Source organism: Alligator mississippiensis, chromosome 9 (assembly GCF_030867095.1).
Source record: "Alligator mississippiensis isolate rAllMis1 chromosome 9, rAllMis1, whole genome shotgun sequence".
NCBI classification, from domain to species: Eukaryota; Metazoa; Chordata; order Crocodylia; family Alligatoridae; genus Alligator; species Alligator mississippiensis.
This window is the reverse complement of record NC_081832.1, coordinates 58,636,795-58,662,533: the sequence shown is the minus strand read 5'-3', so window position 1 is coordinate 58,662,533 and position 25,739 is coordinate 58,636,795. Positions and strand designations below refer to the sequence as shown.

The following is a 25,739-nucleotide window of genomic DNA, read 5'->3' as shown; positions in this document are numbered from 1 at the left end:
CCAGTCTTTATCCTCTGTATCCATTCTGTGCCTTCCCTTGGCTATCTGATGCTTTCAGCTTAAGCAGGAATCTGTGAAGTGGAACTTTTGCAAAAGACCTTGCACAAAATCCATAAATTAAGCCATATGCACTGCATTATAAGGCTAGTGTTGTGTCCTCAAAAGAAAAGAGCAAGAGTTTGGCTGAATGGAAGTTTGTCCTTCCACAGCTTGGTTGGCCATCTCTTACTAGATTAATGAAAAATGGAAGCATTTCACAATGCATTTTGTTCTGTATTACTATGGTAGATTTTGCTCTCAGCTGCATCCAGGCAATATCAAAGCACTGAGTTTGGGGGCTTTGTTTGTCTTTTCCTCCTTTTGTCAGACAAATGGGTCTAATCTCAATATCCAGTGTTACATATCCCCACATTTAGTAGTCACAAAATAATATGCCAAAGTGCTTCTCTCTTCTCGGGCAAGGTTCTTTGAGTGACATCTTTTATTAGACCAACTGAGTAGTTGGGAAAAAAGCTTTAGGCAAGCTTTTGGGTGCAGTCACCCTTATTCAGGCATAGGGAGTCTCTGCTGGTCTGAGACCTATGTCCTTAGACCAACATGACTACAACCAAAAACCCAGCAACATGGAAGACCTCTCTTCTCATACATTAATCCATTTGTATTTATATTTAAATGGTAAAATTTCTCTCTCCACTCTAGCATGTATTCTGCAAGGGTTTAGTGAGTGAAACTCCTATACAAGTCAGACACTGAAATCAATGCAAGATCTGCATATGGAATAAGGGAAAAATCTGTCCCATATGTGCTGTGCAGATACAAATTCGCTCCTACTTGAATTTTTATCTCCTATGGGCCAGGTATTGCCCATAATCTATGCATCCAGCTCTCACAGACATCACTGTAAGCATAGAGCTATTTGATTTTTAATATATCTGCATCCAGCCAAACTTCGTCCCTATTTAAAGTCCCCAAAAGGACTCTTATGATTTATAACCAGAGCATCTGCCATCTCTTGTTTAGTTGTACAGCTCTCTCTTATCATCTTTGTAAGCATCCCAGTCCTCTGTGAATGCAGAGCCTAATTGCACCTACAAGTGTGCTAAAGATTGTTCTCTAAAGTGCAAAAGACTTAATTCACTTCTTGCTATGGGCAAGGGACTGCGAGTATGTTTGTGAATTTCTGCACAGGAACACTGATATTTCTGGAGGTATTAAGCACATCCCTCAGTATCCTTCTTCCCATGCAGTGTACTGTCTTTCTATATCCAGAGCTAGAACAAGCCCACTCTGATTGTTTCAAACCCCCACAACTCCTGCCTATACTAGGATGCTCTGTTGGCTCTCTGTTTAATTTCAAATTCTGTTGGCAAAACTCATAGCTCCTCTGTAGTGCCAAAACCATCCCTTTCTGTTTGCAGAGTACCATGAACACTCCCAACTGAAGGAAGACTTGTCCTGCTTGTCTGGCAGAGGGCAGGTGTGGACATCCCCATGCCTTTTGCTAGCTTCAGCAGCTGATGTCTTCCCAGGCTGTATTTCAAGGTGCTGACTGGAGCTGTATGGGGCTGCTGGAAGCACATGTGCATGTGCTCTGGTGGCTTGGCGGTCGCAGTTGCTGTCTGATGCAAGAACTAGGTAAGTATAGGCTAGTGTAAGCTCTTATAAACCCTGCACACACGGGGATCTACTGGTCTGATGTCTGTATATGGCTCAACTTGCTCCTCTCTTGTGCCAGTTTTACTCCTGCTTTCTACATTACTGATGGCACTTTTCTTCTCACCTACAGAAAAGGTCTTGAAAGGAGAATACAGGCCAAGCTGAGAACTCTAATAAGGGAAAGAGGAATATGGCAAAGGAAAAGAAAGGTTAACCAAGGACAGATGTGCCGTACCACAGGGCCAAGGTTCCCGCTAAGCTAGGTGCGCGCGCGGCTGCGCACAGCCTTTTCACGGCCGCGCCCCGGGAGACGCTCCGCCGGCTCCGGGAAGTGCTCGCTCCCCCGCATCAGGGCCGGGCAGTGCAGCTCTGCGCCAGCCAGTCGCCTCAGCCTCCATCCCTGCCTTGCCTCAGCTCGGGGAGGAGCCGCTGCCTGCCGGCTCCGGGATACTGCTCTGCTCCCCGGCATGGCCTCCGGGCGTGTGTCCCACAGTGTCCCGGAGCCTCACGGGGCAGGCAGCGGCTCCTCCCCGAGCTGAGGCAAGGCAGGGATGGAGGCTGGGGCGGGCGGCTGGCGCAGGCTCCGCCAGCGCCGGGGGAGAGCTGCAGTGCCCGGCCCTAATGCGGGGGAGCGAGCACTGCCCCGGAGCCGGCAGAGCCCGTGCCAGGCTCCGGCCCCAGCCCCTGGCCCCCGGCTCCCAGCTCCAATCTCCGGCCCCTGGCCCCAGCCCCCTTCAGTAAGTGTCCCACGCCGGACCGAGGCGGCGTGCTCACCGACCGAGGCAGCACACTCACGGACAGCTGCCCCTTAGAGGGAACATTGCACAGGGCACAGACAGAAATGACCATTTATTGCATGATTGGGCCCCTGAAGTGTGTCCTTATAGAAAAGCATAGCTACAGAGTGCTTTAAAAATGTCCAGTCGTATGATGATCTCAACCTTCATTACACGAGGGTTCAGATGAAGGTGCTCCAAAGTGGAGTGCCTTCATTATCTTGTGTCAGCATAGGCTGGGAGCAGGACTGGACTCCAATCCATCCACCCCACCCTCCAGTGCAGGCTGGACAAACCCCAGACTGAGCTCCCTGTTTCCTTTCCCCCTCTCCCATTCTGGAGACAGTACTGGAGCTGCAAGAGGGGATGAGGGGAGCTAGGGGAGAGTGGCTGTAGACACACAACTGCTCCAAACTGGAGCTCAGTCCCCCAACCCCCCGAACCCAACAGCAAATGTCTGTCTAATGGCGAGGAACCCCATCTTTCCTAGTGCAGTGGCTACAAGGTGAACCAAAGCCTGGACACTAACTGGCCTTCACTTGGGAATTAGACAGCTTCTCAAAAGTTGATGAATTTGAACTGGAGATTATATCACTGACAAAGCTCTCAGAGAGGGGTGTGCACACAGGAGGGAGTGCTTTGCTTTAAAAAAAAATAGAAATAGATTGATCAAGCTTATCTTAGGAACTGCAGGTAGAGTGCACACCATAGCTAAAATACATAGTGAGGAGAAAGAATGATAGCATCATGGGACAATAGAAGCCTTTAGAAATATTTTTTTCATTAGTGCAGAACAGCCATTAGCATGATACTGAGCATCAAACTGATATTTTTTTAAGGAAACTATTTCTGGGTAAATATAGTTAGTGACCTTTATTCAACAAGTTACTCAGTTGCTGTTTTTCAATTCCATCTATTCTGTGCATGTTGCTTATAATTGCTATCACATCGCTCACACTTGGCCTCATAATGTCCTATATTCCATTCTTCTTCCTATGGCAGTTGGAAAAAACTGTTTCTAATAGGCACAGATCATTAGCAAGTCAACATATTCTGCCAGCATGTTATGAAAACCTTATTGGACAGCATAGGCAAAAACAGGAGCAACTGTTCCAATTTTACAGGATAACGACCAACAAAAATTTGATTGAGTTTTCCTTTCCCCAGCTTACAGGGATAAGGATATGAGTCAAAGTTTTAATGCATTTCACATTAAATTTTTGAGCAGGGCACACAGAATATTTATGAAATAGCAGCTAAAATATTGGGCATCCTCTCTGTCATACAGCTTAGCCAGCTGTTCTCCAGGGTAGATACTCAGGTCTAAAAGGTGCTCTGAACAGTTGTTTTTGCTCATATGAATATGCCAGTTTTAAAGTATTATAGTTGGGAAAAGAAGTGTATACATTGGGAAAATAAAGGTTTATAAGAGTAGCTGATAAGTGCATCACAAAACAAATTCACCTCTATGGTTGTGATTTCCCTAATAGGTGGCCTTTTCAGCCATTAGGAATTATAAGAAGAACATATTGGTAAAAGGTTACAAAGAGGAACTGAAATTCTACAAACATCTTCATCACTGTGGTCAAGAAAAAAAGAAAGCAGTAGGACGACATTTAAAAATATGAAAATATAATATAGACCTCAAACAGGTATTATTTCAAGAAGTATTGTTACTTCTTTTCAGAATGCCCCATTATATGAAATTTGCTTGACAATAGAGGACAAACTAACTGCCTTTCAGATGATATATGGTAATGTGTAAGGAATTCAAGAAAAAAGTAAGATAAAACATGACAGAGTCTGTAGAATTTACTTATTGCAGGTATTAGAAACCACTGTCCCGAAAAAAAAAACAAAACTTTCCATGACACACAGTTTAATAGAATCAGTATAGCCTTAAGTTTGAAGGATTGTACTAAAACACAATGAATTTACCTCTGAGCTCAATGTAGTAACATGAAAAGCCTTAAAGCATGCATCAGTTTCAAAATTCATATTAACCTTTCCAACACAGTACATCCACAGATAGGGTTTCAGAGACTTAAATTTCACATGTAGTAAGGCACATAACAGCACCTAGGTCACCATTCTAGATTGCAACAAACAGAAGAAACACAGAGCTATAATTTACATTACTTAACCCTTTAGCTACAGCTTTCTTATATTTAAAGATAATCTCTTGAAAACTCATCCCTTCACCAGGTATGTGTCAAATGCAAAAACATGGGGCTACATGGAAAGTGTACTTGCCCTCTGCATGATAGCTCTAGGAGCAATTACACTGTTTGCATACTAGGCATAAATGCATCGTTGAACCTACTTGTATAGCCACCAAACCTGGTAAGTGGTAGGGACTCTTTGGTTGGATCTACACGAGACACTTTTTGGCACATTGGAGGTCTTCAAGAGGATTTGGGGGTCTTCAAGAGGAAGCTGGACAGATATCTGGCTGGGGTGTTATGACCCCAGCACTCATTGCACTCAGATCTGATGATCTATTTAGGTCCCTTCTGACCCTATGAAACTATGCATTAGACTAATTTAATGTGCAGTCAAGCAACACTGTCTACATGTGCACAGCAATTACTGTGCAGTGGATACAGGTACTAGTAATTGACGCATTAAACTAATGCACCTAAGTGCACGTGTAGATGCTACCTAGAAGCAAATTTCTCTTAGCCAGCCTAGGCAGCAGGGGGCCACAGGGGGCAGAGAAAGCTGTCTCAGCTTGGCAGGATGCTGCCTGCCCACCACAAGGAGATCAGAACCCATTCCAGCAGCTGGGACAGCTCTCCTACCCCATGGAGATCAGCATCAGCCCCTGTGGCCCCTGCCAGCCCATGGCTCGTTCCTGGGGGAGCCAGGAGCTCTCCCTGAAGCCCTAGACTGAACTGCTCCTGTCAGTAGCAAAATTTGCTTCCAACAGGCACACATTCAGATGCATGCAAGGGTGCAGAAAATTCAGGTGCATTAATTGCACGTGTAACCGTGCCCTTCATCCACCTCTCAGAAAACCATTTAGAGCAACCAATTTCTCATGATACTTTCAAAATTTATCCTACTGAACTAATTACTTTGTTATAGCTGCAATATGAACAACATCAATAAGGTACTTTTGTAAGCAATGTAGGGACAAGAAAGACACATTAGGAGGGGAGGAAAAGAAAAAAAATAAGCAATTTAGTAGCAAGTGATAATGATTTATAGCTACTAGCATTTGAATACAGAAAAGCTGATGAAAAGGACTCAAAGAATAGCTGCATTTGTAGAAGCATAAGCAATTTGGACAAACTCTTTACTGAGCACATAACTAATTCCAACTATAGTTAGTATTATCTGACAAGTCTGACTCTACTGGAAATTATAACTCATTCCTGCTTCCAAGACCTAATGCAAGTAGCATTTCTTTTTAAATGATACACTGAAACAGTCATGCAATAATCTTGGAAAAATAGCTACCACAAAGAGTCCCACGACCTCAGGCTTTGCAGACTTCATAGGCTAAAGATGGTCAGTCTGTGTGAGTAAATGACTGGAAGACTGAAATTGCTATGAAGAAATGCAGCCATTGATCCAATAGGTGGTACCTTTCCTGAGTGAATCTACTGCCCAAAATCAGAGAGGTTTCTGGAGGAAATTCCTTTTGGAAGAGAAAGGTTGGGTCCTGGCTACAGATGGCCTTTAAAGATATAACATTTTAAACCCAAGAATGAGAGCATTAACTAGCTTCAAATTTCACTGGGTCTTCTTGAGAAAGGTTAGTTCTGGCTCCTCAGATTTCTACTGTAGTGTAAACTAGGCAAATATTCTCCATATCTTGCCATACATTGTTGTATGTTTTGTTTTACAATGCCAAATAACAATACTAGTCTACCCCAGAGACAACTGCTTTTCAGCAGTATGTGTTAAGTGGCTTGAGATCTGCTGAGGGATACAATATAAATATCAAAAGTTATTTCCAAAAGAAGACTGACAGGCAGCACTGAACCATAACTTGATGACCCTTACAAGGGAGTTTTAAAATACTCATGCACACTATGTATACATAAAATTCCTCAGATTTTTATTCCACATTTAATAGAGTACAAAGAATCAGTCATCCAAGGAAATAAGTTAGCAAAGAAATCTTCCCATCAGCTCTGCTGACAGTCTGGTTAATAGCATCAGCAGTACATGTGGAGATTGTTAAAAGCACCCATGAGTATGCCTATACAATGTCCTTGGTGTGTCCTCAGAGAAATGCTGCAGAGCATGCTCAACACACCAGTTTCTGCTTATGCTCCAAAGCTAGGAATATATCAGCAAAGCTACACTGAGGGCATCTTCCTGCAGCCACTCTTGAGACTTTGAGGTCTCTTGCCTGCCTCTGAGCAGCTGCTGGGGTAAAGGAGAAATACTCCAAGGGTAGTTGGCACCTAATTCCCATTGAATTTTGAAAGTCAGCAGATGCTGGATGCCAGACTTCTTTAAATCACTTTGAAAACCCAGCTGGAGTTTTTTGACAGAGAGAAAAGCCAGTTCCAAAGAGACGATCAACCAGCACAGGATCCCTGCTTCACACTGGATATTAAAATTATGATACTGTGAACTGGGCCAGATTCGAGTATCTTCTCAATGTATCTGTAACTCAAACTCTTTGGTTAAGAGAGAGAGCACCACCACAGATCTCTGTACAGCTCATTAGCAGTCATTTTGTGGCTGTTTGAGAGAAAGCAAAACAAGAAGCTAACCTTTCAAGTACTTGTGTGAGTACTACTCACATGAGTAGTCCCTAAATTTCTCAGGCTCTGCTCAGGCTTGCCTCACACCTCTGCCCCTAGATAAATGGAGGGAGGAGAATGAGGCAAGGTCCGGCCTGCAAATATTGCCCGTACACCAAGAATGGTAATTTTTTTCATTCAAATGGACCTAAGCTTCCTGATTGCAAGGAGTAGCACGAGGACAGAAAGGAGTTGTCCAGGTTGCAATGGCAGCAGCTTGTAGTAAGGATGGGATTGAATGTACCTGTCCACCCAAATCCACTAAGGCACTCCAGAATTATGAGTTCACCAATAAGGTTGCTACAGACTCACCTCCAGCACCTCTTTTCAGGACCGCCAGAGACCTGGGACTCAAGATAACCTCAGATTTGACCACATTGAAGAGTAGAAAAAAGACTAAAAAAAAAAAAATCAAACAAAAATGTAAGGGCAATAAATACTTTACAGCTTTTACAGCTATTTCCCTGGCAGGTAGCAATCACCAGTCCATTTAAGCCAAATCATTATTACTAAATTCAGTGACAGCTGGTACAAATGAAAGCTTGGTGCTAACTAGGGAGAGAATTCTACATATCAAGCAGTATGTTTGCAGCTTCTTTATTACCAGCAATAGGCACGTGGCTTGCCAGATGCCAACAACAACAGACGGATGCTTAAAGTGAAATGTTCCCTTTCCCTTGAGTATCTCAAGAAATCAGCTGGAGTCATAGAATCCACTGACAGACATTTTCACTCTTACTCTACACCAATGGATTTAGTACAGTACTTGACAGAATTTACCATAAACATGCAATGCCAGAAGAATCAACCAAAACAAAGCAAGCAGCTGGGATACGTATTGGATAACAGACCCCTCTAGATCAACAGATCATTTTGTAAGGAAACATTACCAGCAATTCAAAATCTTCACAAGAAGCTGGCACTTTTCCCTCTGGCTGGGTATGGACATTACAATTTGTATGGTATAATTGATCAGTAACTGATCAATACCCATAACAGAACAGAAGCTCAGCACACAGATTGGTTTAAAACTGGTGCAACCTAGTCTAAGATGTGCCTCCCTCCCCACCAAAGAGTGAATGTGTGTTCTGTTCGCTACTTATTTAAACTGCACGGCTTAACAGAAAACTGTTTAAATGTCTGTACCTCTGTGTTTAATCTCCAGGGCCTTCTCTCAGAACAATGCCATCTGTTCTCAAAAAGTCCATCAGGCAAGATAACTTTTTCTAGCCCTTTCTATAGCACTTCTTGGGCACTTGGATGAAAACTGTTCTTCTCATACCGCTCTTTGGAGTGTAATTAACTGTCAAATATGGATTTGAACAAACAGCCAAACTGAGGGGCTGGTTTAAAGAACAGCTGCTCTTACATGGCAAGATAATTGTGTCAAGGATCTTAAGTTTTAATGCAATTTTTTTCTCGATCCCTGGGCTTTTTTAAATCTTGCTTTCAGTTGAGTCTAGTGTGTTTGCATCTTGTACACCATGTGGTGCCATTCTACCCCACCTACAGCTCGTTAGCTAGGAAGCAATTTTTAAGACTCTGCAACTCTGTCATCCTCCTTTCTATGGGTCAATACTGTGCATAACAAAAATGTATCAGTTAGGAGCACTTGGCACCACACAATTTAACTAACAAAAATTCCCCACAAATATTTTTAGCAGATAGCTGTTGCAGATCTCCCAGAATAGAAGTTAACTAACTTCATTGTTAACACATAATTTTAGCATATTCTCTGGAAACAAAGGGTCTCAGTTGGTGAAACAGTTTTAAAGAGACTCCACACTTAGAATGAACCACAGCTGACTAAAGAGTTAGGCCTTGGGAAATCTCACTGGACAACACAAACAGGGCCTGAATTTGATTGGTTTGCTTCAGTTGGGCAAGTTTTTCATTTCTGAAGTCAGCCATTTCAGGCTCTAGAATCTAACTTTTCATTTACAAAATTTAAAATCTTGTAGGCTTTAGACAGTCATATTGCAGAAAGATGCAAGGATGTCTGCCTCAGTCTGCAAACTCCTTAAAACAAAGGTTATGTCTACAAAGCAAAATGAAGGAATGGCCGATGCACATGCTAGCATGGCTATGTTAGCTCAATCTAACTAGTGACCTTGGTTCAGAGTAATGTTGTAGCTGTGATGGTCTGGAATACACAAGGAGCAAGATTTGTGAGGTGAGGATATTTTTTTTTTACTGGCCCAGCTTTATAGTTGGGAGAGATGTTAGTTAAGCTTTCAGGTACAAAATACCCTAATTTGTCTGACATCTCTCCTAATTAAAAAATCTTGTGTTCCCCTGGGTTCATGCTTTATTTGCTACTGTAGGATAAAACCCATGCAGCCGTATCTCCTCTGCTATTACCTGTGCCACCTAGATTAGTTAAATTCAGTCAGCACAAGCATGTTAGTACATGCTTGTGCTAAGATTACACCTTCATTTTGTTGTGTAGACATACACTTGTTCTGATAGGAGTGATCTGTATGAATTATCTCACTGGATGGTTGGCCCCAAAACCTATATGATGGTAATGCAAATGTCAACACTGATTACTATCTATGACAGCTGACTGAAGCATGCAGAAACAAAAAGGGACATTCGTATATGCAGATCTGCATTCTGAAATGCGTAGCATAATATCATCTGTACCATTGCATACGAATGGGAATTGGGGGTGTGAGGAGGGTGGGATTGGTTTTTTATCTCCTCATTTAAACCACCAGAGAAAAAATAGCTAAATCCCAACTAAATGGGCCTCTTTCTAGAAGTAAAACTTGAATCAACTGAAGATGTCAATTATGTTCAATCTGTATAATCAATTTAAAAAAAACAAAGATTTTTGGAACTGTATGTTTATAGGTATCCAAAGAAAAAAAATATTTACAAAGCAGAATGATAAAAAGAGAAATTTAAATACGCTAATACATTTGTGGCAAGAGAATAGGAAGTCCATCGATCCAAATGAAATGAAATATTCCATATATGCTATTATGAGTAATTTTAGTAACATGTTAAAAGAAAACAAAATATCTGATTTGTTTGATTAGTGACTTAATATAATAGTTCATTTGTTAATGATCTAGAATCCTCTGGTAATCCTGACTTCATTAATTCAAGCCTTGAAAATAGCAGAAGGTTAGATACAGTAATTTATTACGACTTTCATCTGCTGAAAATTTTTATTTGCATACATCAAATAAGTTCATATACATCATTTCTGGGGGAAATCCTATCTTTAAATTATAACATTTATCCAACTAATAGCTTCACTGCAGCTCAAGAATATAATTCCATAGACCAGATTATAAGTGCCTTTAAAAATGAGGATATTTAAAATGGTGTTCCTCACTCTGGAGATTTAACTATAATCAGATACAGATGAAGTGCCACTGATTCTCTGTATTTGCTACTGCACACAAATAATCCATAAATCAGAGGGATTACTTTAATACTATTTTGTCAACAGCCTATCAAAACAGGTCAAAGTGGAAAATCTAATAGCATTCTTCTAAACTCCTTCCACAAAGTGATCTCCTAGTCAAAATGAGACTTCAGGTTACAGTATAACATCATATTATCAACAAATGGGTAGTAAGTCCTGCTCTGGGCTACATCTCTGTAGCTGATATCTTGCCACTGATTTTTAATTGTTTGAGTTCACCTAGAATTACCATCTCTGAGAGAAAGCATAAAAGGTCTTCCTCAGATGATTGAAGCACCCAGTCAGAAGCAGTTTGGGAAACAAATGCAACAAGAAAGCCTTTCTGGATACAATGCAAGAGGTCTGATCATGACTGTCTGTTCCCCTTGCATGCTTTAGTTGCCAATGTAACTACTTAATCTTTTTATATAGACTGCCATTTGACTTCAGAGTTATTACAATCTTGAAATGAGCAGGCACAAATTATAATTCCCAGTGCTATTGTTTCAGGTTTGTGTAGACTCGGGTAAATATCTATCTATTTGCACTCTATTTTGTTCCTAATTTAAAAAGCTTATTTTTGCAACCAAAAGGGCTAATGATTTTTTAAATTTATTTTTGGAAGCACAAGTCAGAAAAAGAACTACTCATTCTTCCTTGGGGAAACTGGCATAAACTTAGCCATTAATCCTAATGGTACTAAAGGTGTTTTACATTCAGTTAGGGTAAAATATGGACACACACACACATTCACAATATTATTGTTTAGTTATTTTTGTAAGAAAGTTATTAATATAACTATAGAGCTTTTACTGATTTTGTCTTCTTTGTGATAAACAAAACCTAGTTCTGGAATTTGCACATCTTGTGCAAGTTTCAAGAGGTTCAGTAAAAAAGGAAAAAATATACTGGAGATATACGATATACAGATAATACATGCAGAACTAGGCATGCAATGGCTTTTTGAAGCACACTTTTTGACATATATAATCATATTAAGCTCATCGTATTCAACTTCCATTTTCCCTTTTTGTCCATTTCAAATTCTGTGCAATAGAGTCTACAGTACAAGAGTAAAGCAATACAGAAAGCAGTGGTTAGTTTTCAAAATTGACAATATAGACATGTTTACATTACTAAAAAGTTACCCTCTGTACACAGTAAAGAAGAATCAATCACTTTACACTTTAAACTGGAGTTGTGATTATACTATCCATTAATTTTTCCCCCTGATTCTTTGATTTAGGATTATTATAATCCTGTTTATCTCTATTTTGTGATCTGAAATCCAGTCTAGCTGCTGTGCCTCAAGGACACTTGAGTATAAAAAGTAAAGGCATCTTGTACTGATTTTTATGTGCATGTTGGCTATTACACTATGCCCAAGGTCTATAAATCTCCTGTTTGAAAGAGTCATAGTTGTTATTGATAATAGTTTGATCATACGAGATAAGACAAGTGGGACTAATAAATCACACTTATGGATTATTTGTGTACATCAGCTGAGAGAGAGAGAATCAAATACATTTCCATGTTTGCTGATCAATCTGATTTATATGTAAGTAAGGATGTTTTTATGTATAATCCTTTATTGGATTGTCAGTCACTCAGATAATTGGAAGGAACACTTTCAGCCAGTCATGTCAAATGATCGGTCATCCGTCTCAAGAGCAAACAAACTGGCAGTCTAGCAGTGGGAGATACTAGCATTAACACCTTATCACTGGTCCCAAAAGCCACAGGATTAAATTAACTCTGAATCAAAAGGCTGAAAACAAATCACACATGGTAAATTACTCTAATTGGAAGTCTGTAATAACTGAAAAATGGACTATGACTAAGTTAATTGTGGGCCCCAGCAGCTATCGCTAAAGAACTCTTAACATTGTCATGGTACAAGAGCATGCTGTTCTGATCACTTATTCTTGTCCTTCACAGTTCTGACTATATCAGCTAAGTAGACAAAGAGTAAATCTCAATTACAGTTTCACTATATTTCAGTTGGACTATTTTATGCGCTCATTAAGTATTTATGGCTCAGAATAAATAACTGATTCTGTATCCCTGTTCTAGGCAGTTTCTTGGCTGCCCTAGTTTTGAAATTCACTCTGGCAAGATAGTCCCAAACTGCTGGTTGGAAATTTATAGAGACCCAAGATCATGTAGACATTTCATACAGCACGGTGTGCTGTGGGAACTTAGAATCCCCAGGAATGGTGGGAAGATTAAAAAAAAAAAAAAAAGAATAAAAAAATCTTTTTTTTTAAGTTCAGCCCCCTCAGTCCTTTGAGATGTAGCAAAATCCATTTTCAACAGAGCAACAAAAGATGAGTTAAAATTCCAGTCCATGATAATTTTTGCCTAGATCTGCCTATTAGACACAATAGAACAGTTTTGGGAAGGCAACTATTAATATAGACCAAGTACACACCCAATTTGTCCATTGTTTTGTTTTGTTTTTTCATTTACCATGTGTACTTTTACAATTTGAACTCAGATATAGTTCCTCTACCTTTCCATTTAGTACCTCTTATGCTTTCCCCTGCCTCTCCAATAAAGTTTACCTTTTTGCTCATCAACAACTTTATATATTTAAAAAAACTCCAACACACACAACAAATAGTAGTTTGTGCTTAGCTTAAACTTTTTGCCAGTAAGTAAGCACAGTATTTAGTTTTTGTACAAGTCTCTTATAAATGGGGAGGGGGATTACAGAATAGTGACTGAAAACAAAAAACACATTATACAGGAAAGAAGAGGTTAATTTAAAGCCTTGGTTACTTTCTATAAAATGTGTTAAATTATAAAAAGAGTAAATATCTGTTCTAGTCTCACTATTTCAGTTAGATTATCTTGTGCACTCATTAAGTAATTATGGTTTATAATACAGAACTGATTCTATATTACTGGATATCTCTTGGACTCCATAGCACAATTTCTCTAAAGATCTGATACCATTTAAATGCTAGTTCTCATACAAGCACCTATCTTCTCTTGTTATTAACCCCATTTCAAGAAGGAAAATGAAGGCACAGGAAAGCAAAGGTGACTTGTTATATAATCAGTAACTGCAAGACTCTTAGATCCCTATTGTATACATAATATGAGACCACCTTATATAAGTTAGCCCTTAGTTGTTAGAAGCCGAGTAATAAGACTACCATAAGACTACTGTCTCTGGTATTAAGACATAATGTTTTATGGTATTGCAGTCTGGAGAACCCAGCAAAAATCAAGACTTTGTTATACAAGGCAGTGCACACCATGAAAATAAATATATTACTCACCAGGAAAACTGGGAGAGATACTGTGGAATTGGGCAGGAGAAGTAACATTTTTGATCTGTATAAGTAGAAAATTGAGTAGGGAGGGAGAGATATTAAGGCTATGTTCATTCCACTTCCCTGCCAAGCATAAGACCACTGACAAGAAACAAGTCACCCTTTTTCCTCTCACTTTTCCATACTCGGTGACAGTTTGACAGAGTAAATGACTTACAGTCCTAGCCCCAGAGAGGGGCACTGGGCCATGTGTTTAGGACCCTGATAAACCCTCTAGTCTGCTAAATTGCTGGGCTTGAGTATGTGTCAAGTAAGCAAGAAAGGAGGGTTTATTTCTTATTGCAGAGCTTCAGGCTGGCCCAAGTGGTGGTGGTACAGACTTGGGCTAAGGACATTTATACATGTGCTCTGGGAGGCTGGGGTGGGGGGCTTTAATTAGAGCAGCTCTTAGAACTCATCAAATGAGCTTTAGTTAAAGTAGCCCCACCACCATTTTTCAGTGTGGGGATGCTGATACATGTGACGCTGGAGTGCAGTAAGTGCCATGCTCCAGGAGACTTGATTAATTGAGTCTGCTCCAACACACTGTAATTACAGCGCGTCAGAGCAGCCTTGATGCATGTGTATAGGCACCTTAAGAGACTTAGCTGTGGTCACGCAAGAAGCCTATGGTCAATGCCTGGAATTGGCTATTACATGCCTAAGCCAGACCAGTTCCAGAGCCCAGCGACTACATAATATTTATTCTTTTTGTAACCCAATGTTATCAAAACATAATTTTTTAAAATAAGGTATTCCAAATGATGAGACTTTGAGAAAGCATGTTCAACTCAACTACTCTTACCCTACAAACATTTTCACTCTAGATAGTAATGGATGCTGAAAAAAAAGCGAGGCAACCAGCAGTTAAAATTCAAATCAAGTATAGAAGGTCACAAGGAAGAGACTGTGAGTCCTTGAATAACAATTAATTCAAATCAATATAGAAATTAGAAGGAAAGATTAGAAAGTGGTGAAATTTACACAGTGAGAACTAATTTATATTTTTAACAAATCGCATTCTGTCATGCAATAAGTAAGGCTGGAATTAAGATTCAGGTCCAAGTTCCCCATTTTCTTTTTTAAAACTTAGTGCTAATAGACTGTGAACCTTTAGCTAGAAAGGCAGTCAAAAAGATAATGCAATTACTATGATTTGTAATAAACATTGGTCAGTCCTCCCAGAGGTTGGATGGGCTGAAGTTTGTTCATTTTAATTAATGTCACAATGACAAAAGTTGAAGAACTACTGCTAGACTTACAAAAATCTGAACATAGGTAGAGCTTCTAAGCAGGTTTGCCATTTCTAAAAGCTGGAAGAAGAGAACTTTGACAACAATATTTGAATCACAATCTCTTGCAAAAGAACATTGGAGGAAAATGTTTGAATATACTTAATATCTTCACTATTGTACACTATAATAATTTCAGATCATGTCTATGGGATTCTTTTGACTTTTGGTTATAGGAGTTAAACAATCTTGTTTGTGCAGAATTACTGTATTTGGTCATTATATTTATACTTCATTTTTACATAAAAAGTAAGGGGACAGAAGGTTATAAAAATCTTCCTAAACTTCCATCGAAAGCCAAAGCGAATTTGCTCCTAAATCGCTTGGGCAAAAACAATAATGCACTCATTTCACAGGTAACCTCCTAGTCTTCTCCCCAGCATCCTCCCCATGGGACCTTCCTACTCATCTCCCATAAATACTGTGTAAATAAAGGGGTTTTCAGCACGATGAGTGAAGGTTGGATTCAAGACATTTCTGACCCAAGCAAAAGGGTTCAAGTTTCAAACTCAAGTGGTCCACCACTGAAAAAGCCCCTCTCTGTAAGTTGAGACGTTTCTGTGCCTCACAACTACAATGATATTACCTGCAGAGAAGGGCAGTCTCAAGCAGCCTTCAAAAACAATTAAAAAACGGTGAGCAAAGAATGAAGATATCAGCATATTACTGTAATGTTTTTGTATCTAAGTGTTCTTAATAAGTTTCAGTTTATGAAGAGACATAGGGTGACATAGGCATGAAACATAGAAACAAAGTCTGCATGTGCCAAAATGGTCCCCCTCTCTTGGAAAGTAAAGAAATCTCTTTTCTCCTCCAGGAAATTCACCCAAATGATTATGCTGGAAACAATCCCTTTGTGTTTATAGAGACACTGAAGAGACTGGTACCGTAATAATGTCATGGTGCATTTCTGTCTCTGAATACATGAGAGAAACCATCTTGTTATGCAAGAAGTGGAAGTAGATCATTTCTCAGTTTTGGTTTTGGCTCATCATACACACACGCAACCAGAGTCACACACTCAACTATTCTATATTTATTAATTCGAAAAGAAACAGTAGCGCATAAAATTCAATGCGATAATTCAAGGCAATTTTCCCTCTGGATATCTACCAACACATTCTCATTATGTATCAAGGCTGACAGGCAAAGCTTCACAATATTCTAGATAATTATCTGAACTTTCCCCTTGACAAATCAAATAAATAACTGCTCCCTACTCAACTTGCAGTTCTTCCTCTTCCAAAGATCCACTTATTTCTCTCCATTTCACACCAGAAAATTAGCTTTTTGGGAGCCTGCTCACCATGACAAAAGGAAATAAAAAAGGCAAAATATGAACATTCAAAATCAAGTGCTGTGAGTGCAAGTTCTTTGGGAACATTTCTTCCAACTTTCCTACAAAGCATTCAACATATACACAGTAAGAACCAGAAATGACGATTATGAATAATGGCAATGAACTATTTTTTGCCTATAATCTAGTTTGGGGGTGGCATTACTTACTCAATACATTTGTTGCCTCTTCTCTCCTCTGTTTTGCCTGAAGCTCCTCAACAGTGAATTTATGAATCTGTCATACAGTAATATCTCTAGTATGATAAGGGGGTTGTGGTAAAAGCAATCTGCTCTCAACCCTGCAGCCCTTTTGGAAGAAAAAAATTACTGTTGTAAAGAAACCTTGCCTTGTTTCACTTGCAAAAGTATGAGCAGACGTAATGAATTTGCTGCAACCACAGGTGTAACAGGAATTTCTAGTCAGAGAACTGGTCACAAACTCCGCCTATCACTCTGGCATACTTTTCATTAAAACTACAGAAAACTTGAACGACGATGAGACCATATGCTAATATTTGATGACATGAGATATAAAAATGTGGCTCTGCAGTGTTCTGAGGACAAAAGAAAGGGCTACTTTTGAATAATGTGAATATTGTAAGTTAAAACAAGTAACCATAAATGTCAAGGGAAAGAGAGACTCAAATATGCCTCTGAGCACAAATTTGTGCTCCGTCCAAGTTACTCAGATCTCTGAAATGCTACTTGCCTCTTAACAATTAATAATTAAGCTGTGAAAACATTAGCATTGAAGAGGAGAGGGAAAGGGGACAGGCGTGTCTACTTTTACTTATTAACTGTGCTTCCTGATTTAAAAAAAATAGATACAGAACAAGGAATGAGATTATATAAAAAGTAGAACCAGATTCTGGCTGCTCCTGGGCGGTATTTTGAACCAGTTAAACTGCAGATGACATAGTTAACAATGGTCACATAGGGGGGTTCAGTACTAGCAGTGGAAAATTTCCACCACTAGAAATGATTCTGGGAGAGGGAGCAGTACAGGCATTCAGCCTGCAACTGCCTCTTCTTCTTTGCTTCTTGCACCTTCTCAACACTGGGACGATCACAGTATGGCAAAAGCATGGGAAGCAGCAGCTACTCCAGTCCCGTGAGTCACAGCAAAGACCCTGCTCTCTCTTCATGCTGAGGACTCTGATATAAGGAGTGGCCAGGGAGCTTGGGGCTCAGCTCTCTCCACTTGGGTCTTGGTGCCTGGAGCTGAGCAGACTGAGAAGCACAAACTCCCTGCGGAGCCAACGAGGAGCAGTAGGTGGCTGCTTCCCCACCTACCTCTTCTGGTCTACATGCTGGGAGCCTCCCCATGCCTTCTCCAGACCAGGGTGACTCCAGTCTGTGGAAGTCGTGGAGCTTTTCCCTGCCACTTAGTTCACCCTTATCCCCTGGAGGGGTCTAGCAGTGATAAAGTGTACAGGCATTCATTCTCCCAGGAGCAATTTCTGTTGGGTGGGAGATGGGTAATTTCTTCCAAAACAAAAATGGCACTTCCAGGAGAAACTGTATGAATGCCTGTACCCACATGGTTTCTACTGCCAAAGCTGAGCTTCTCCTAGTTGAAACATTATGCTTGTATCTAAATTATGTAAACAGCCCACCCTGTCTTCAAAGCGAGAGGTTTCATTCCATAGACCATGGCAACGGAAGGACACTTTAGGTCCAGCCTGGCAAGAGTGGGGAGTAGTTTGTATTTCAACATGAACAGACCTTGACCTAGCAATGGCTTCTACATGCAAATCCCCAGGTGAGATGGCTTGGAAGGAATTCTTAAAAGGAATGGGGAATACTGCATGGTGCCATGGCTAGCAAATCATTAGGGATCAATATTAATGTGATGTATGTAGCAATTAACTGTGCTCATTGACAGTAATTTTGCTCAGTGAGAAAGTCTGACTCACTGCATGAAAAAGAGAGAACATGCCATTCATATTATTAAACCAGTTTCTCAGCTTTGTTACTATCTGAACCTAATTTTTGGAGTCCTCTGTGGTAGGTAGGTGAGCCATCCCAAACTATTACTCTCTCATGATGACAAAAGAAAAAAAACCCCAACACATCAACCAATCAAACAAACCCCACCTCAGCTTCACACTGTTGAGCAGTACCATTTTGAGCATCGTCAAGGATAGAAAATCTCAGTTTAGTATCTTTTTCTGACAGAATTATTCATTATAACACTAGTTCACACCAACTTCTACATAAAACGTAACAGAGAATAGACAGCACTTGACTGGAGGAGATGCAAGACAGAACTGCTGAAGGGATGACGGCAGGGAGGGGGTTGGAACAATCACACAAGCATCAGCTGCAAAGGTTTTTTTAGAGAATGCACCACATTTGGGGAAGAAGACAAGAAAGAAAAGGCTCATTAGCTTGAGTAGCCTGAATGCTTGCCTAGCTTTTAGTATAAATTTTAAGTTCAGCTGATACCCTCTGGTAAACAAACAGCACTAGAAACTACTTTGAAAGCAATTATAGGTGCTTGTAGTATAAAGTCACCTCAGATAAACTCCAGACAGGAACATATTGATTCCTAATTTATATTCCACTAAAATAAAATTCCTGTTTGTGCAAGTAAAGGAATCTTGGAAAATGCTATTAGGGATTGAAACATGGCCTGAATTAATAAAAGGTAAACAGAAATGATTTTTAAAATGGTAAGATTGATATCATAACTCTGCAAATCAAAAGGTGAATTTATTTGGAGAAAGTGTTCAGTTGATAAAATCCATCAGCTGAAATGCTGATAACAGAAAGTTTCTGTTACCTTTCATAATGGGAAATTTCTTTAGTAAATGGGGAGAACAGCTATTCACAGGAAAGGGTGAAAGGGCATTTAAAAAGATGCTGTCAAAATAGGCTTTAGAATTTTAACTCTTCAAAACAGTTTCAAGACACGGGAAGGGAGAAAGGGAAAGACACAATCCTCCCATACCCAAAGCCCCATCGCTAATCAATAAGCCTTGAGAAGGATTTCAGTTGCAATCTACTAACTTACTCATTTTTTTAAACTCACTATTGACATACTGTTTTGCACACAAATGGTGTGCGTGTATTTGTGCGTGTCAGCTAGTAGACTGACTATCTTTGGAAATGGAAAACCTAATCAGTACAGTGAATTTAGTCCATTCTTAGCCCCTCTGCACATGAATCAGGGCATATTAGAGGAAGCATTTTTTTAATTTCGACATTTTCATAGCAACCCATGCATAGGACCATACACTGACAAGACTATCATATTTAAAAAGCAAGTAGCTACATTTAGTCTATAGTTATGGGTATAGCTGGTCAAGCTGCTTATCTTATTCCACAGTATGTTAGTTATAAAAGTTGTTTCCTTGTAGAGAATAAAAATAGCCAGAAGAAATATCTGTTCAAACATGGTATTATGGAGCTCCATATTTATTCTCAGAAAGTCATATTTATTCTAGTCCGTAACAACCAGAATCAGAGTCCAAGCCACTTTTTTCTATCCTGTCTCTCAAAAAGGAAAAAGTAGATTCCCTAGTTATATTGCAGACATGGTCACTTACACTTTCTGAAGCAAACAAGGAGTTTTGATTGTCTTGTGATTTTTCCAGCTACCATTTATGGAAAAGTTTAAAATTGCATTTGCTTCTCAGTCAGGTAATTTAAAAATCTGATCTTTCTAGTAATAGATTTTCTTGAACCAATGAGTTGCAGATGTTCCTTAGTTCCAATAACTTATCTGAATACAAAATGGCATGTAAGTAACAAAAGGGTGGCTAAATATGGTGCACAATCATTAAAAACATGCATACTCCATGAAACAATGTTAATGGTCTTCACATTTCATGGCTACAGAATAAAACTGATATTAGCACAAACCATCCATGAAATGTATTCTTCAATTTAATTTACACTTTAACATAAAATATGCTTTAAAAAACACTATTGCAACACCATCTCATTTCCACACTAACAATGATTGCTTTTCTTTTTTCTAGTGTGTGAATTTGAAAAGTGGGAATCTGCCATCAAGGCCTATAAATTTGAAAGTTCCAGAAATGAAAACAGATTAGGTACAGTAAATCCACTGTCCAAGTCATTCTTTTTCATTAAGATTTTACTTTTCCAGTAGATTCTGCTTCTCATTCTCTTTCCTTTTTCTGGAACAGGAAAAGCTCCCAAGCATAGGCATGTTGAGTCGAATGAGCAAAATGATCCTAAAAGGACTTTGAATGGCCAGTCAACATCCAACAAGCTTTTCCCCACAATGCAGCCTGCCATGATCTCCTTTGGAAAACTTTTGAAGAGGTACTGGGTCAGTGAAGAATTCAAGGCAACAAAGATTATGCATTGTTAAACTGGGCTGGTTTTATATGTGAATGACAAGAAGGATTTGAATGTAAGGTAACTGAGGAATCATGTCGATTTATCCAGAAATAAAAAGCTACCGTAATAAAGGTCTGTTTTCTAATCTAATCCCTGCTTCAAACATTAAATATTCTAGTCTAATAATTCCATTTTAGTTACCAATTCCCCGATTTCACTCTTATCCATTGTAAAAAGTGCTCATCCCGTGCGTGGTTGCAATGCCCCCTGGTGGCCACTCAGTCCTAGCCAACTTGCAACTCTCCTTGGGTAAGACTCTCCCCTTCTCTTGCCCTCCGTGCATTGATGTTGTCATGCTTTATGAAAGGGAAGCTGCCCCAGGGCTTCCCAAGCCTGATCTTATTTTCCTGACCACAGGTGTCTGTGGTCACTGCCTTAAGGGCTAATTACATGGCCTTTCTACTACGTGGCCTTTTCAGCATGCCCATGCCTCACAGATGTTATCCAGCACCAGCCTTCATAGGCTGTGGCCTCATCCCCTATGACTAGGCCTCCCTATGACTAGGCCTCCCTGCTTGGTCATTTTGTTCATCTCAGCTACTCCTTGGTGTGTTTTATAGGCTTGTCCGTTTCTCCCGTACACTTTGCTTTTCAGAACTACTCCTTCCCACCTGTACTCCCCACTGGGCCCTTTGCCTACATAAGCTACACCTGGGCACTGCATCCTGCCCTCGCAGGCTCACATCTCTGCCCCTCTCTGGGCTTCAGGCTCTTAGCCCTGATCTCTGGGGTGCTTTGCCCCAATCACCAGGCTACTGTGCCCTCTACCCCTCTCCAGGCTACGGGCCCCTGGTCCTGATCTTTGGGTTGATTTGCCCCAGCTCAGCTGTTCTGCTAGGAGCCTTGCTGCCAGGATCTCCTTTCCATGCAGCTCTCAGGGCTAGACTGTTTGACCAGCTCAGGCCCTAGGCTTATATGGCTCAAACTCAGCACCCTTCTGGTCAGGTATCTCCTCAGTTGGCCCCTGCCATACCTGCAGGCTGCTTTTCCTTCCGTGTCTCTCCTTTTAAAGTGACAAGCGAGTCAAGCTCCTTGTCACATGCATCAAAAACTGTATTTTAAAGAGCACCAGATCAAGCAACATAACTTCACAATATTTTGGTAGTGTTGGAGAGAGTTGTAGTTGTGACAGTCCAGGAAATATGGGAGAAGCAAGGATCTTTGTCGGCACTATCTTTTATTGGACCAACTGCATGGTTGGGATAGATACACTTTTGAATGCAGTGCACTCTTGTCCAGATAGGAGGAAAAAGCAGACACGGCAGGGCCAAAGCAGAACGCATTGTGTTCAAAAGCTTGTCTGAGTCTATCCCTGCCATGTACTTGGTCAAATAAAAAAGACAGCACCCACAAAAATCCTGGCCTTTTCCATAACTAACAAAAGAAGTCACACAAAGCAGGATGATGGGAGTTGAATCTTATACAGTTGAATTGAATTGAAACATACATGGAAATGGCAATTAAAAAATAAAAATAAAACTGAGACCACTTGTTTGAGATGTGCTGGAGGTGGCACTGGTCAAGTCTGAGATTAAGTTAGAGGTGTATGCTATTCCAGGATGAAATGGAAAACTAATCATCCACAATTCAATAGAAGCTGATTTCTCAGGATTTCAGTGGAAAATGTATAAAGTTTTGTCTGCAGCCAAGCTAGAAAATAAGTCACCTCCTGATGTCATATTTCAATTAGCCTCCAAACCAGAGGAGGCTTAAGACCCAGGAATTGATATCAGTATCCCTTGAGATCCAAAAGGATACAGAAAAGAACTGCCTATTCTGGCTTCTTTCAAATTCATATTTGAATCTTTCTCTCCTGTAACAGAATTCTCCCAAACTGGCACTAGGTAAAATGGTGAAAGACAGCAAAATGCACCAGAGAAAAACTCAGACAGTGTCAAAGAATCTACTGTATCAATTACAGCAGGGGACCTGCACTGAAAAGAGGAGAGAGGAAAATCAGAGCAGATGTGAGCATGCCATCATAAATATGCTAGGAGCAATGGTTAATTAGAAGATAAGGAAAATGTATTAGTGCAGAAAAATTAATGAGCTCATAAAAATCAGTACCTCTGACAAAGAAGAACGTTGAGGGGAAAAATAGCAAAGGTTACCAGAGGGGGCAACTGCAATTTCCAGTCTTAAGCATATCTAAATTTAAGATTTTAATAGAATTTTTAAAACTTCCTTTACTTAAAAGTAAAAACAAAAGGCTTCTAGAAAGTTCAAGCTATTTTGTTATTCTTTACATGTGCACTTAGGTTAATTCTGTTCACACTCCACTAACAGTATAGCTGTAACCCCCACCATCCCCATTCAAAAGGGGAAACTGTATGTTGAAAGCCAATAATTCTGTCCTTAAATACCTTCCATTAACTCTTATTAAGGCCAAAGGCTTTGGCTATACTAGCTGGCAAAGAAAACACTGCACAACTCTATTCCTCTGCAGAGGCAAAATACAGGCATCACATGCAGTCAACCTGATAAAACAAAATATGCAGCTCAATGAGGGCATGGAAAAAACTTTATTTTTTAATTGCTCTTACTTGAGATAATCCTAAATCACTGAGTCATTCATTTAACAGAATGTGAGAGGGACAGTTTATTAAATTGTAATCAAGACAGATTTAATGACTGGACCAAATACTGCAGAATTGAAGTTTGTGCCAGGTAAACTTTAAATTCACATTGGAACAGACACAAAAAGCTTTCTCATGCCAGTCTGAATCTTCAGTGCCTGAAAAACTAGGTGGGATTTCTGCAGTAGGCTTTTCTAATGCACATGGGCACTTGCAAATTCCATTCCTGCTGAAACTAGTAGAAAGCAGCATTTGGAGTTAAAATAGCAGCAGCAAGAAACAGTAGCTGAACTCTTATGGGCTTCCATTAAAGTTTCATGTTTCAATTTGAAATTTGGCCAAAAGGTTCAAGCTCTTCTTGACTTTCTTTCTAACAATTCACTTAGAAATTTATCAAATGTATTTTGTTCCCCAGCCTGATGGCCTGCTAGGAGTAACCTAAATTGCTGAGCAAAAGACCCAGGTTTAAGTTTTCCAGTCCTTGCTGTATGGACTGGGAGTATTACAGGAGGGCTTACTTAGGCATGTGATATGGATGTCTAGACAGTTTGAAAATACTACAAACTAGAAGAAAATTTTCCTATGTTAAAGTTTCTGTGAATGGTCAGAAGTGATTCAAGTGAAGCACTTCAATCACTGCTTCGGCTTCATTGCAATTCAAATTGTCCCTGGGAAGCCTCCAAATTCTACCTGAATCCCCATAAAGATAAGAGGACAAAGACCATCACTAACTCATATGACAGTATTAAGTTCTATTTAAAAAATGAGTGGTGCTGGTGCTCCTTTTTTTTCTATGGCTCTGTGCCTAGAAAATTTGCACAGGAAGTGCAATAATTTTTTTTAGATCTAATTCACTCTGAGGGTATTTGAAGTCAAATCTCTTCCTTTCCACAAGATCAGGGACCAGAACTGAGGACCTTCCCCCTGCCAAGGGAGTACAGCAATCAGTAGGCAGTAGAGGAATACTTCCTCTAGCCTGCTTTTCCTCTGGCCTTTTGATTCTTGTACTCGTAGGTGAGGTGCTCAGTGGCCACTCCCCTGAGAAGTGGGAAATGGATTCAATCCCCACTCTGGTATTTGGTGCTAATAACCCAAGACTTTCTGGGCAAATGTTCTAACCACTGGGTTTTAGGCAAACAGGATGAAGGAGAGACTGTCACACAAGAGAGACTAGGCATTCTGAATTCCATCTTCAGAAATCCATGGTGTGGCTGTGTATCCTCTGAAGTGTATAAAAGCATTGTGGATCCCAAGTGAATGGAGATGCCTAAAGGACAGCTTCAATCAGGCACCTAAGCTCCTCAGAGGCAAGAGTTCAGGAGATGCACCTGTACTTCAGCAGTTTGCACTTGCTACCTTCAAGCATCCCCAGACTTTTAAAACTAACCTTTGGAGGAGCTTAATGTTCTCCATACTATGTACACAGCCAGGCACCTAAAACTGGATCACTTTAGGCACCTCCAAAGTCTCTCCATTCACTGTATAGGGATTCTACCACTTAACTAGGTCATTTTGAATCATTCTCTTGGGGTAGATAGGTTGAGAAGCACCTAGGTCAAGGTACATTCTGAGACTATTTGAATCTTGGGCTACGTTTACCATGGTCACACAAGAAATCTGTGGTAGAACAGCAGATGTCCCAAAACCGAGCCCAGCGCTTTCCTTGAACTTCTTTCCATGATATACGTTTATAATTTTCATAATTACTGTGTTACCACACAAACCATACTAAACATACTGTAGACGTAAAAAAATTTTACTTGTTATTTGATAATAAGATAACCATGAACCACCAATGTGATGAGGCAGTGAAAAAGCAAATACAGAATCTTTTAGATGAGGTATGTCTAGTAAAGAGGGACAATATTAATACTATTGTTCAAGTCATTGGTAAGGCATCATCTGGTATGCTGCGTACAGGTCTGGGCATCCCAACTTCAAGAAAGACGGAGCAGTTCTAGAAGAAGAGTGAGGAGGGTGTTGAGGATGCGGAACAATAGAATAGCTTAGGGGTGGGGGGTGGGAGGCAACAGCTCCAAGTACCAATTTGGGGGGGAGGATGGAGTGCACAAATAACAGCCATTGGTGATGTTGGCCAGCTGTACCAGTGCTGCTGGGAGAAGGAACAAGAACAAATACATATAAACTGGCCCTGAATAAATTTAGGCTGTATATTGGGAGGTAGCTTAGAGTGGATCTCTAGAACAATCTCCCTGGAAGACTACC

At 40.1% G+C, this 25,739-nt stretch overlaps 1 protein-coding gene across 4 annotated transcripts in view; it reads right to left on the bottom strand.

Annotated features, from left to right (window-relative positions):
- Nucleotides 1–25,739, bottom strand: part of ATP10B (ATPase phospholipid transporting 10B (putative)) — a 310,708-nt gene that overhangs the window by 224,819 nt on the left and 60,150 nt on the right. For 2 of the 4 annotated variants that reach the window (XM_059733475.1, XM_019478645.2), the window contains exons 1-2: nt 16,732–16,913; nt 7,508–7,591 (exon numbers count right to left, since the gene is read on the bottom strand). The exons of 1 other annotated variant lie outside the window; for it this stretch is intronic. The gene's annotated coding sequence lies outside the window, so the exon portion shown is untranslated. Of the gene's footprint in view, nt 1–7,507; nt 7,592–16,731; nt 16,914–25,739 lie in introns of those variants that run through there. One more of the 4 variants, XM_019478644.2, reaches the window with a different exon arrangement.